This window comes from Bos indicus x Bos taurus, chromosome 12 (assembly GCF_003369695.1).
Source record: "Bos indicus x Bos taurus breed Angus x Brahman F1 hybrid chromosome 12, Bos_hybrid_MaternalHap_v2.0, whole genome shotgun sequence".
NCBI classification, from domain to species: Eukaryota; Metazoa; Chordata; class Mammalia; order Artiodactyla; family Bovidae; genus Bos; species Bos indicus x Bos taurus.
This window is the reverse complement of record NC_040087.1, coordinates 67580876-67595544: the sequence shown is the minus strand read 5'-3', so window position 1 is coordinate 67595544 and position 14669 is coordinate 67580876. Positions and strand designations below refer to the sequence as shown.

At 38.9% G+C, this 14669-nt stretch overlaps 1 protein-coding gene across 2 annotated transcripts in view; it reads right to left on the bottom strand.

The window, feature by feature from the left end:
* GPC6 (glypican 6) overlaps positions 1-14669 on the bottom strand; it is a 1232535-nt gene that overhangs the window by 957258 nt on the left and 260608 nt on the right. The gene's annotated exons all lie outside the window — the stretch shown is intronic.

Here is a 14669-nt window from a genome sequence, read left to right as displayed (position 1 = left end):
CTACTGAGTCAGCTCTCCACCTCAGGTGGCCAAAGTATTGGAGCTTCAGTTTCAGCATCAGTCCTTTCAGTGAATATTCAGGGTTGATGTGCTTTAGGACTGACTGATTTGGTCTCCTTGCAGTTCAAGGTACTCTCTAGAGTCATATCCAACACCACAGTTCAAAAGCATCAATTCTTCGGCATTCAGCCTTCATGCTCCAATTCTCACATCCATACATGATTACTGGAAAAACCATAGCTTTGACTAGATGGACCTTTGTTGGCAAACTAATGTCTCTGCTTTTTAATATGCTGTCTAGGTAGGTAGATCATAGCTTTTCTTCCAAGGAGCAAGTGTCTTTTAATTTCATGGCTGCAATCGCCATCTGCAGTGATTTTGGAGCCCCAAAAAATTAAGTCTCTCACTGCTTCCATTGTTTCCCATCTATTTGCCATGAAGTGATGGCATGATCTTAGTTTTCTGAATGTTGAGCCAACTTTTTCACTCTCCTCTTTCACTTTGATTAAGAGACTCTTTAATTCTTCACTTTCTGCCATAAGAGTGGTGTCATCTGCATATCTGAGGTTATTGATATTTCTCCTGGCAATCTTGATTCCAGCTTGTGCTTCTTCCAGCCTACATTTAGCATGATGTACTCTGCATATATGTTAAATAAGCAGGGTGACAATATACAGCCTTGACGTACTTCTTTCCCAATTTGGAACCAGTCCTTTGCTTCACGTCCTTTTCTAACTCTCGCTTCTTGACCTGCATGCAAGTCTCTCAGGAGGCAGGTAAAGTGGTCTGGTATTCCCATCCCTTGAAGAATTTTCCACAGTTTGCTGTGATCCACACAATCAAAGGGTTTAGTGTAGTCAATGAAGCAGAAGCAGATGTTTTCCTGGAATTCTGGTTGGCTTATGATCCCAGGGGTATCTGGGGACTGGGATTAGGTGGCTAGAGTTCTTCTATTGAGGAGAGTAAACTATGGACTAAAAGGCTTAGCCTGATTAGAAAGGAGGAGGGCAGTGTTCCCCTTGTCTGTCTTTATTCCCAATCCAGTCTCCACTGAGGAGAGAGCCAAGGAAAAGAAGAGAGTCACCACCATCCTCAAGAATCAAGTTTTTCACCTGGTCTACTCTGATGGTTTAGTTTTCTCAAGAATAATAGCTAAAAAGTCAATTCTTCCAGGCATCTGATGAACATCAGCCATGGGCATCTAATAGAGCTAATTTACTCAAGTTAAATGGACACTTTGCACTGTTATGGCTTTCTAAATTTGATTTGCAAATAAGCCTTAGAATAGTTAGCTCACTTTCTTAAATCTATGATCTATGTCTGATATTATAGACACCTGCTTTTTCATATATGGGAAATCTTTCCAGCATGTTATTGTTTAACATCTGGATAATAACAATTTTGTTAAGACAACCTACCATTTAGCTACAAATTTAATTTCCTCCTAAAATTGATCCACTTACGGTAACCACATAACCTCAAAAATAACTAGTATGTTCTTCCTTCTCCTAACCAAAATGATGCCAAAATAGGTTTGAGAGGAAGAAAAAAAATTGGTAGAGAGGAGACAGAATTTTTTTATTTCAGGAGACCCGAAAAGAAACGATTTTCAAAAGAATCCATTTTATTAACACAAAGAGGTCTTAAAGTGTAAATTACCTTCTCATGAAAGGAATTCAACTTATGATTCAACAGAAAAAAATTTGTGTGCTGAGAATTCTGCATCTGCACAGGCTCCTACGAATCGGAAACCAACCAGAGCTGTCATAACTATTATGCAAAGTAAAAATGAATATCAAAGTAGGCAATTTCCTAAGGCAAATTAAAATGCTATTCAGACATTTCATGAATATTGGAGATTCTCTTTTTCTCAATGACGAGCACCTGCATGTCCTTCACTACCTTTGCTGTTCAAAATACACTGACTAAATGGTGCTAAACCTTTACTCCAAAGGTGCCCATGAAATACAACATGACCTTCATGTTTGAGGCAAGTCGCCTGGGTATTTCCATAGATATTTAGACAGAAGCTTTGAGAAGATAATTATCACTATGAATAAGCAAATGCTCTACCAGAGCATTCTGAGAACATCACTGGAAAGCATTATATTATTATATTTATATTGTTATATTTGGGCAACCCAGGTGGCTCAGATGGTAAAGAATCCACTTGCAATGGAGGAGACCCAGGTTTGATCCCTGGGTCAGGAAGATCCCCTGGAGAAGGGAATGGCTACCCATTCCAGTTTTTTTTGCCTGGAGAATTCCATGGACACAGGCGCCTGGAACAATATCAGGCAAGGTAACCCAGCTGTGATATATAGTTTTAAAGATTGATCTGGAATTTATACTAAATGGAGAACAGACTTCACTTTGGAACAGCTTTTAACATGTCATTACATGATTTGCTGCCAGGTAAATAATGGCCATTAATGTATTTTCACTTTTGAAGCAATTCCAATGAACTTGCTATGGTGATGTTCTTTTACCCTTAAGGTTCTCGCTCAAATTATTTTGACCAACACCTTCTAAATGCACATGTCGGTTTTCCCTCTTCCATCAACCCCACCTGGCAGGGGCTGTGTCCACCAGGACCATTGCTGCCCTCCTGCATCCCAGGCTTGCTCCACCATCGTCAATCTCCATCTCGGCAGGGGAGCCATCTTCCTACAGGTCCCCATGCAGTTCCCTTGCTTTCAAGTCTCAGGGCTCCATCACATTCTCAGACTGAAGCCTAAACTCTCAGAGTGACATACATGTACTTTTTCCAGCCTCCACACAGGCCGGAGCCAGTCCTCAAACGCCATGCTAAAACATCAGGCCACTCTTCCTCTTAGGACAGCTGCCCCCAACTTGGAATGTCTTTCCTCCACACTTTCCATAGATGTCTATGAAGACACTTCTTCCCTACCTTCAGGAAGGGGATAAACTCTCCACCCCTCTGTCACTGCTCCTACACTGACCACTCTGCAGACAATATCTGCTCAATTGAGTTAGGTAAATGATGTCTGTCCTTCATTAAGAACTTTCAAAGACACTCCATCTCCCTCAGAAGGAAATCAAGCCTTTGTGGCCCAATGTAATTTCAGCTTCTGCTTTCCTTTGACTTCACTTTGTATTACATCCCCCTGTATATTTCCTTTGGCTACACCAACCTCCCCATTATTGACCAACCAGGCCTAGGATATTCCCATCCACCTTGGGGACTTTACACTTGACTCCCTATGCCTGGAATGCTCTTCTGCTATGTACTGAATAAATGACTTGTTCTCCATTTCCCTGTTTTCTGCCTATATGTCATCCATCTATGAGGCCATCCCTGACTGCATGAGTCTAAACAACAAAATACATTTCCTTACTCCCAGGTAATCCCTATTTTCCTGTCTGGTATACTCTGTGCATGCTTGAATGCACAAGTGCTCAGTCGTGTCTAACTCTTTGCCATCCTATGGACTGTAGCCCGCCAGGCTCCCCTGTCCATGGGATTATTACTAACTGACTGTCCCTTCTAAAGTCACACCTCCCATCACTCTTTATCTCTTTATACTGTTTATTTTCCCTTAGAGTATTTATAGTCAAATGACAAATCTACATGACTCAGTTTATTTGTTGATTTTCTCTATTCTCTTACTAGAATATAAACCTTGAAGTCAGAAGCTATATTCCTAGCTGGTACAAACAGTGCCTGGCACATAGCCACTCAATCCACATTTGTTAAATGAATGAATATTATATTTTGCTTTACAGTCTTTTCTACTAAATTTCTTAGATTTTTAACTTGCAAAGGACATCTTTTTCATGTGCTTAATGGGAAAGATAGCACTTGGTAGAGAGAAGCAATTTAATCAATGTGTTTATTAAGCAGAAAAACATTTCAGATTTTGATTAACTCCACCAAAAATGAGAAGTGATCATTTTTCTACTTAGTCCTAAAAACATTCTATGTGCCAGAACAGAAAAATAAAACAATCTTTTAAGAATATAAATTCAACTCGTTTTAGGAATAGTTTATACTCTTCTGACACTTGTCAGTATTGGCTAACAGAAACAAACAAAAAAGGCCAAAAAAGTCACCTATAATACAGTTACGTGATATCTATAACATTTATATATTGTTCATAATACTGAAGTTCCACTGACTGAAGCTGCTTATTGGAATAAAAGTATTTACTGAGTTGAGCTATAAAAACTTTAATAGCTATTTTTTATGTGGATCATTTTTAAAGTCTTTATTGAATTTGTTACAATATAATTTCTTTTCCTTTTTGTCCGTGAGGCATGTGAGATCTTAGCAACACAGCCAGAGATGGAAACCTTTGGCCCTGCACTGACAGGTGAGGTCCTAACAACTGGACCACCGGGAAGTCTCTTAATCTCTATTTTTTTTTAAATTTTATTTTATTTTTAAACTTTACAATATTGTATTAGTTTTGCCAAATATCGAAATGAATCTGCCACAGGTAGATTCATTCTTAATCTCTATCTTAAAGGAACTTCATAATAATATGAAGTAGCTTCCTGGTTTAGGTGGAGGAAGGAATTAGGTTTTCCATCTTCTTTGAAATAATAGCAAATGAAGCAACTGACAAACAACTAATCTCAAAAATATACAAGCAACTCCTACAGCTCAACTCCAGAAAAATAAATGACCCAATCAAAAAATGGGCCAAAGAACTAAATAGACATTTCTCCAAAGAAGACATACAGATGGCTAACAAACACATGAAAAGATGCTCAACATCACTCATTATCAGAGAAATGCAAATCAAGACCACTATGAGGTACCATTTCAGACAAGTCAGAATGGCTGTGATCCAAAAGTCTACAAATAATAAATGTTGGAGAGGGTGTGGAGAAAAGGGAACCCTCTTACACTGTTGGTGGGAATGCTAACTAGTACAGCCACTATGGAGAACAGTGTGGAGATTCCTTAAAAAACTGGAAATAGAACTGCCTTATGATCCAGCAATCCCACTGCTGGGCATACACACTGAGGAAACCAGAAGGGAAAGAGACACATGTACCCCAATGTTCATCGCAGCACTGTTTATAATAGCCAGGACATGGAAGCAACCTAGATGTCCATCAGCAGATGAATGGATAAGAAAGCAGTGGTACATATACACAATGGAGTATTACTCAGCCATTAAAAAGAATTCATTTGAATCAGTTCTAATGAGGTGGATGAAACTGGAGCCTATTATACAGAGTGAAGTAAGCCAGAAGGAAAAACACCAATACAGTATACTAATGCATATATATGGAATTTAGAAAGATGATAACAATAACCCTGTGTACGAGACAGCAAAAAAGACACTGATGTACGGAACAGTCTTATGGACTCTGTGGGAGAGGGAGAGGGTGGGAAAATTTGGGAGAATGGCATTGAAACATGTAAAATATCATGTATGAAATGAGATGCCAGTCCAGGTTCAATGCACAATACTGGATGCTTGGGGCTAGTGCACTGGGACGACCCAGAGGGATGGTATGGGGAGGGAGGAGGGAGGAGGGTTCAGGATGGGGAGCACATGTATACCTGTGATGGATTCGTTTTGATATTTGGCAAAACTAATACAATTATGTAAAGTTTAAAAATAAAATAAAATTTAAAAAAAAAGATTTGATGTATGATATCTCAGTTCTGATGTGTAACAAGAAGTTTAAAAAAAAAAAACAAGTCACCAAATTGAGGAACAATCAACAGAGAAAAAAGAGGAAAGAGAAATAGTCTGTAAGCTGACCTTTTCGACATGATCTAGAAAGATCTGAAATATTGGGTCAAGGCTTCCAAGTAGATAATGGCAGAGGTGTTCTTAGAATCTCTGTTTCCCACCTTCCTACTTTGCTCTTTATCCTTCCTAAGGTACCTCACAGAGGGACATAAACCAATCAGCCCTTGTTTGGAGTCCTGAATACACTCTAAACTTTTAAAAGTACATTTTTTATAGTCTGAATTGAGAGAAAGTTAGAGCCAGGGTATTTAAACAGAAACCACCATGCTTATAAAATGGGTTATAGAACCATTAATTGTCTGTTTAGAGCCTCAATTATAAGACCTCTGGGTTACCATTTCAAAAATTAAAGCTTAAAAATGCACCAGTGGTCTGGAAGGGCTTTTGTTGCCTCCCAAAATGCCTAACCTTCCCAAAGGGGAAGGACAATCACACGGGGAAGCCAGCCTCACATAGAATAGCCACCTTTTACCTCTTCCTTGCTTCTAGACACGTCAGTTTAATGATGCTTTGAGTAATCTCCTAATAGCTACCTTCACAGTAAACTCTTAGTTTTTCCTACTGAAATAAAGCAAGGGCAATATTTCCCAAGAGAAAATAGATGCTTTCTTACCGGCTAGCTGAAAGTCTTTCCAACAATCTACCAACTACACAATCTTGCAAATCCTCAAAATGAATGAACTCATTTAGAACACATTCTGGAGGCTTAACTGAGAGCTCCTAACCTTTATCTAACCCCATTAATGATGGCTCTCTCCAGGCTCCAGGCTGGGTTTTGAGCCTTGCAAGTAAGCAAATGTACTGAACCACAGCCAATAAACAGGTTTCTCCCATCCCATCCCTGAAGAAACTGACTATAGCAAACCCTACTGGCCACAGGGGGAAAAGTAGCTTAGATGGCAATAACTGTATCCAGTAACAAGAGGGGAAGGAAAATGAGATAAAGGGGAGTAAACACATGACCCAAATCCTAGGAATAGAAATAAGGAGGCTATTTTATAATAGAAAGCAGTCAGTCAATCTTCATTTGCGGATCCTGCATTTGCAAATTCACCTAATCACTAACATGTATCTGTCATCCACAGATCAATACCCTTGCCACTTTAGGTCTTTAAACAGACATCCACAGAGCAGCACTAAATATGAGTCAACCGATGTGCTTGTTTCCAACTTGAGTTTGTTTCAGTTCTCATACTGTAAACTATTGTCCTTTTCGGGTTCTATTTAGTACAATTTTTTTTCTTGCATTTTTGCACTTTTTTGTTGGTGATATGGCTCTTTAACATCACACTCAAGTGCAGTGTTTAAGTACAGTTGTCCAGGGTCCTTAAGCACAAGAAGGCTGGGATGTGCCTTAGAGAGAAAATGTGTGCTGGGTAAGCTTCATTCAGACATGAGTTAGAGTGCTATTGGCTGTGTGTTCAACGTGAATGACTGAACTGAAGGGTCTCTTTAAACAAACACACAGAAAACAACACTATGTATTGGTTGGTTACTGAAAATGTTGAGAGAAGAGACGGACTGGAACCTGACCCTGTATTTCCCCATAGGAGTCCTGGGTCAGTATTCAGTAATGCATTCACTAACACCTTTACATACCAGAGCTACTGCAAATAAGGAGGCTGAATCAAGGCCAAGGAATTATTTTAGGCCACAGCTAACATTACTTTTTTAATGAAGTATGATCATGTTGTAGCATATAATGCTATATGCAGAATGCTATGAATAAAACGGGATAGGGAAATATGGTTTTTAAAAAGTCATCCTCTAAAAGGTCACATTTAATATTTTCTTGATGTGAATAGAAGATAGTCATAAGATCTTCTGAGGCATTGCACACAGAGGTAGCAGTGTACATAAAGACCAGGAGGCGCACACATACACACACACACACACACACACAAACGTGAGTTTGGAATCTTATAAACACTTCACCAAGGTTGCAAGACAGAGTTAAAAACTGAAGATGAATGGGCCTTGAAATTCTTATGGTGCTGGCATCTTCTGTATAAGTCCCTCCACTTGTGTAACAGCAAAGGAATGAATTAAATGAAATAAGTGGGAGGGGAACATATTAAATGATTATGCTCCACCAATATTCTCTAGTTTAATAAAATTAGCAAACATTTACTTGAAGAAATAATAAACGTCCAGAACTCCCAAGGGGCTATAATGCATTGAGAGGAGAAGGCAGGTCAGAAGGGCACTGCCAAGGGCTGTTCTGTGAGGAGAGCTGCAGGGGGCACCTGTCTGGGCTGCTCTGGTGGGTGGGAGCAGTCTGAGGACTTGAGCTCCCAAGGCGTGAGGACCATTCCATAAATTCTCATGGAACATTAAAAGTCGTTGATTTCAAAGTGACCCTACGCCTGGTTGGTCTTTGCAGCTCTCAGGAAACTTTCAAATTGGTGATCAAACACTGTTTCTCTCAGCTGTGCTATTTAAAATAATAGCACATTCTATGGAGCAAAACAGCCTGAAACCAAAACAGTGCTCACTAGAAAGACGGCTGCTGAAGCCAAAGCTCTAAGAACTTGGTCACCTGATGTGAACAGCCAACTCATTGGAAAAGACCCTGATGCTGGGGAGATTGAGGGCAGGAGAAGAAGTGGGTGACAGAGGATGAGATGGTTGGATGGCATCATCAACTCAATGGACACAGGACTGAGCAAACTCCAGGAGACAGTGAAGGACAGGGAATCCTGGTGTGCTGCAGTCCATGGGGGTCACAAAGAGTAGGACATGATTGAGCAACTGAACAACAAAAACAGCATTTACAGCCTGCAAGAAAACTGACGACTATTGGGATGAATTTCATTTGTTCTGTGATACGATTCAAGTGTATCACTTCCACAACATATCCAAGTACAGCTGGTCTACTGGGCCAGCCAGGAAAATAATGTGTTCTGATACATAAGCTGTCTGCTTAATACAGAGGCAAGAAAATCCAATAAGCATAGGGTAGAAAACAGTTGATGCTACAAAATTCAATTAAACGTACTTTGGACTTCCTCTGGCTTTCCTTCATGATTCAGTTGACCTGCTCAAGACTATGTATCTTCCTAGTTTTATCATTTCTATAAAATATGGTACTATTTGCTCCACATATGTGCAGAGGAGCTAGTAAAAGTGCAATCAAGTCAATGTTGAGACAGTCACACTTTTACAATAAAACTGAAGTCTTAAGGACTAAAAATCAAATCCTCTTTTAGTGTTAGTTTTGTCCACAATCCCCCTCATTTCTTGTTCATTTGGAAAGCAGCTATAATAACTGATTAGTTTGTTACCATTTGACATTACTTCGAAGAAATGAACTAAGAAACTATCAGCCTCAAAATGAAAGTGGTGGTTGTGAAATGAATGTCTGGGAAATTGACGCTAGGCAACATTCAAAGTGACAAATTACAGAAGTCATTGCTCACTATCGCAGATTGCAGGGGCAAAGTAAACACACAGCCCTGCATGATCTGTGAATAAATACAGTATGAGCAAGCTGACTCCAAAAGCAGAGCAATTAATTATTAAACAAAAAATAAAACAGATGCTTCTTTCAAAAATCCAATGCTTAAGAATCATTAAACCAACACCACATTTGCACACATTTTTGAAATGGAGAATAACTATTTCACACCTACTCAACAAACTTAATGAATGTCAAAGAGAATTAGAACAATTATTATTACTTGAATAACTACTATAAGAATAATGATTATTACTAAAGCTAATAATCAGAGCAAATTACCTTTAATTATTTCAACACAGGATTAAGAAATACTTTGAAAGTCACTAAGTCCTCTATTGTTGGCAGATAAATATACTATCAGTTTTTTCCCCAGAAAAATTTTGGGATTTATATCCTGCTTTTACAATAGGAACTGAGTAACAGAGGCCACAATGATGGCTTTAACACTTAAGTATAAGCTCATATATTAAATGCACATATTTGTAGATTACCTGCTTAACTTGGGAACATACCTTAGTAGACACTGGAAATTCTTTTCCATGCTTGGGATAGGCACAAAAGGATTAAATTTTTAATAATATAATATGAATAATTAAAAAGACTATCTCTATTTGTTTATAGTGTAGAGAGCAAGAGAAAATACTAAGATTACTTGCTTCTTAACTCTTAGCTGCTTTGTTTTCAGGATTGTGTGCTCAGCAGCTAAATCATGTCTGATTCTTTGCAACCCCATGTATGTAACCCGCCACGGCTCCTCTGTCCATGGCATTTTCTAGGCAAGAACACTGCAGTGGGTTGCCATTTCCTTCTCCAGGAATTATCAGGATAAATAATGTAAAATGTTAACTTTGATTGAAAAATCTGGGGGAATATTGGGATGAATAGATTAGTATGTTTTCTCAGTAATAGGGCAAAGAATAATTTGGTGATGGGGTAAAACACAGTTTGTGTGTACCTTGAAGTGAAGTGAAAGTCGCTCAGTCATGTCCAACTCTTTGCAACCCCATGGACTATAAAGTCCATGGAATTCTCCAGGCCAGAATACCTAAGTGGGTAGCCTTTTCCTTCTGCAAGGGATCTTCCCAACCCAGGGATCGAACCCAGGTCTCCCACATTGCAAGCGGATTCTTTACCAGCAGAGCCACAAGGGAAGCCCTAAGTGGACCTTAAAAACTGTAAAAGCTCATCATGATTTTCAGTAAGGACACGCTGAAATGTTATCTGCTTTTCATACCAGCTCTCTTACTAGGGTTTTTCTGGTGTTGCTTGTGGAAAAGAATCTGCCTGCAAATGCAGGAGACTCAAGAGACATGGGTTTGATCCCTGGGTCAGGAAGATCCCCTGGCAGAGGAAATACCAATCCACTCCAATATTCTTTCCTGGAGAATCCCATGGACAGAGGAGCCCGACAAGCTATAGTCCATGGGGTTGCATAAAGTCATACACAACTGAGCGATTGAGCATACACACTATTATATAATTGTCCATACTTGACATCTAAATGTTATAATATTTCAATTCTAAAGAAGGAAACTGTAGCTACTCGACCCCAAAGAGCAAATTAGAAAGCAAAAGATTACTTGTAAGACTATAGAAAGCAAAAGTCACTATTTGGAATCACAATCAGAAAAGTAGTTCCATGATTTCCTTTTGCAGGCAGGGGGAGGATTTTGTAGGAACCAAGAGGGAGGGACTGAAACATTAGACAGAAAAAGAGGAGGATAAACTGTAAGTCAAGCTTAAAATGAGTGAAAATGTCAGACAATTTAGACAATTTAACCTAAGCGTCTCCTTCTTTATATGGAATCTCCTCCCCTTTTCATGATTACCTCCACATCTGCATGAAAACAGACTCCATTTTTCAATATTTTTCTGACTCCTGTGGCTTAGACTCTACCTGAACCCTTAATCCTCTCTTTGTGAAATAAATCCAGTCACTGTGGAAATCACTCCAATGCACTGACAGAAGATTATAGCTTCATGTGTGCAATATGCAACCAGGAATACTTAGCAACCCAAAGTCTGTAACAAAGACCTAAGAGAAAGCAACATGGAGTAGTGAAGCACTATTATCATCACTGATGAAAGTTGAAATTTGGTATGTGATTTCTTCAATAGCTCTTCCTAAAACTAAATTCTGTGGGTAACATCAAATTTCCATAAGATATTCATTTAGAGGCAAAGCATAACTATTACTAGCATACCTCTTATGATAAAGAACCCTACCTTGTCTATTCCCTGACATGGATAGGAATTCTCTCCTACTCTGAAGATGTGAGATCTTGGGCCAAGGAAGAAAATAACATTGACTTTACAGAATTGTTGAGTTAAAATGAGCATGCAATTCAATGGTTTGTATTAAGCACCCAGCTCTGACAGGGAGCATTATTATTTGTGGAATACTATGGTCATTTGGACTTCCCTGGTGGCTCAGAAGGTAAAGCATCTGCCTATAGTGCAGGAGACCTGGGTTCGATCCCTGGGTCAGGAAGATCCTCTGGAGAAGGAAATGGCAACCCACTCCAGTACTCTTGCCTGGAAAATCCCACTGACAGAGGAGCGTAGTAGGCTACAGTCCATGGGGTCGCAAAGAGTCGGACACAATTGAGCAACTTCACTTCACTTCATGGTCATTTACCTTGTTACCACTTAATTGTCCATTCTTCCTAAAGGTACTCTATTATTTATTTTCATTTGCCAGTTCAGGCATCAAATGCAACGACTCCTCATTATTCACAGATTTTGTGAATTTACCTAATTGCTAAAATATAGTTGTAGCCTCAAAAGCAATACTCATGGCAGGTTCACCATCATCTGTGGATGTGAGCTGAGTGGGGGAAAAATTCAGCCACCTGATGGCACATCTTCTGAATTGAGACTGAATGAGGTGATGATCTGCCTTCCTGTTGTAAGCAGCTCTCATTCTATAACAAGGGTCCTTTCCAAATCTGTTCAGTGCCATGTTTTCTGCATCTTTGGTTATTATTGGTGATTTCACTGTTTTAAAGGTAGTGCTGAAGTGCTGTCTAGTGGTCCTAAGTGCAAGAAAACGGTGATGGGCCATTCTGAGAAACTACTTGTGCGAGATCAGTTTCCTTCAGGCAGGAGTTAGAGTTGTTGTGCTGAGGTCGGTGTTAACGAATCAATGATAGACAGCATTCAGAAAAAGGAAGAGGACATTCTCAGATCCATCTGTATGCAAGGTGTTCTAGAAAGGGCTAGAGTAACAGCAATAGTGGAGAGAGATACTGTCTTCAAACAGAAATGTACATAAAACAAGGTTATTTACTGAACAGCTGACAAAAATGTTGTGACCAGAGGCTCACAAATACCCAACCCTCTATTTCTCTTAGGAGCAATGAATGGCTTCATAATCACTAATTCAGTGTTGGTGGTGACTTTACACTACAGGAGTATCATCCACAATGAGAAGTGACTCTTCGTAAAATCTTTAAAGTAAGGTCCATCTACCAATTCAAATCTATAGAGCATGAAGTTGTCAGATACAAACACAAGACACCCAAAGTATGTCCTGTTCAATATCTGGAATCCAATCTGAATCCCAACTTATAAGGGTAAAAGCAACTCTTAAGCTGTATATTTAAATAAAAGCTGCCCTTGCTTTTACCACTTTATATATCTTCAATTTTTAACAGAACAGAACTTTAAAGTTAAAAGTATCATTTTTTCAGACTGAGCATTTTCTCTTTCCTATTCAAAATTCTGCAGTTCCTTGATGATATATCTTTTCATCTTTATTTTGTTTATATTTTAAAGGATAAGTAAAATTAAAAGTTTTGTAACTTGGGTTCCCTTGAAAATTCCACCTGTCAAAATGCAAATAGGAAACTCCCTTCCCTGGAGAACACTATATTCAAAAGATAATCTAAAGGGTTAATCCTGTTTCTCAAAAATTAGGAGTGATTATATACCATTTCTCATATTATCTTTAAAATGAAAATGCCACCATTGTCTTCCAAAAATGTAACAGCTGTTCTATAACTGGTTCTATTTTAAAACATGATACATAACACATAGTCATTGAACTTATTAGCATTCGATTTGCTAATTCTGATTGAGATGTGAGCTTATATCACTTGCTTTAGCACTCATGCCCTAAAATTCTTATACCCTTCTTTCATCAGGAAGATTTTTTCGCAAGATTCCATTGCTATAGCCTCCAGAATTAGGGTCTGATACTAATATATACACAAAGCAACTATAACAGGCATTACCATTATTTATCAATATCCATTTGGCCTCTACTTCTTGGCACAGGGGAGGTTATTCGCTCATCTCTATTAAATTAAATATCCCCATGTGACAATGCAATCAGAGTGGAAGTGATGTGTGCCATTTCTGGATGGAAGCATTTAATTGTTGGTGCTTGAATCTATAGCCTGTTTGTTCCCTGCCATAGTGACTGCAAAGCCATGAGCTCTTATAGGGAGGTCATAAGATAGAAGTGGCCTGGGACGCTGAGCCAGAACAGGGAGATATGTCCTCCAAGAGCAGGGTCAGTGAACTCTGATTCAGGGCAAAAATCCCTCTTGCAGCATATTTTCATATGGCTCACTAGTTAAAAACGATTTCCACATTTTGAAATGCAAAATATGACAATGACTCTTAGTCATTCAATAAAAATAATTACTCAGTTTTGTCCCTTGGTCAAATGTTTAAAATATTGACTCGATGGACCTTCACAGAGAACCCCTGCCCTAAAGAGGCACTCAGACCCTCAGCATCCTTTGTGTGAACAACAAATAAACTTGTGTTTAACAACAGAGATTTGGGTCCTCTGGTTCTTTGTCATAGCTGCTATAGGGACTTGAGTTCCAGTCCTGTCACGCAGCAATGATAACTGTCTCTGAGACTAAGTTGTCCCCTGGTCAAATGGGTGCATATTAAAAGAGATAAAATACATGAATATATAACTAGAAACAATAAATGAGCTACCATGCTGAGGCCATGCTGAAGCAAAGGCAAACAATGTTTTGATTATGAAAATATCTTCTACCTGCTAGGCAACTTTGCCCCATCTACAATGAATGTGTCTGCAAATGTTTAAACTCTTCTCTGCAAGTGTTGCTTCTTAATTTTTCTGCTACATCTTTCAGTTTAGTATTTGGTAGGCACTATATCAGTGCTGTAGTCCAACACACACATTTCCAAATGGATAAGGTCATGCAAAATTTAAAATAAAAGCAAAGAACCACTCATTTTTCATGTCAACTTTGACAGTTTAAAAATTCAGAGGAGACTTCACATAAAAATTTTGCAAACAGTTTCCGTCTCATAAATAATCCTATGGGATCTCAAGCCCTGATTCCTTCAGGGAAGGAATTTCCCTCACCACTCCTGGTTCTCTGCCTTATTTAAGATGAGAGATTTTCTGTTGTGTATAGTTCTTAGGGTTGATTATTCCTTAGGGAGCTATTTCTCTTGAGAGGAGTCTGCATCAAATTACTGCCCAG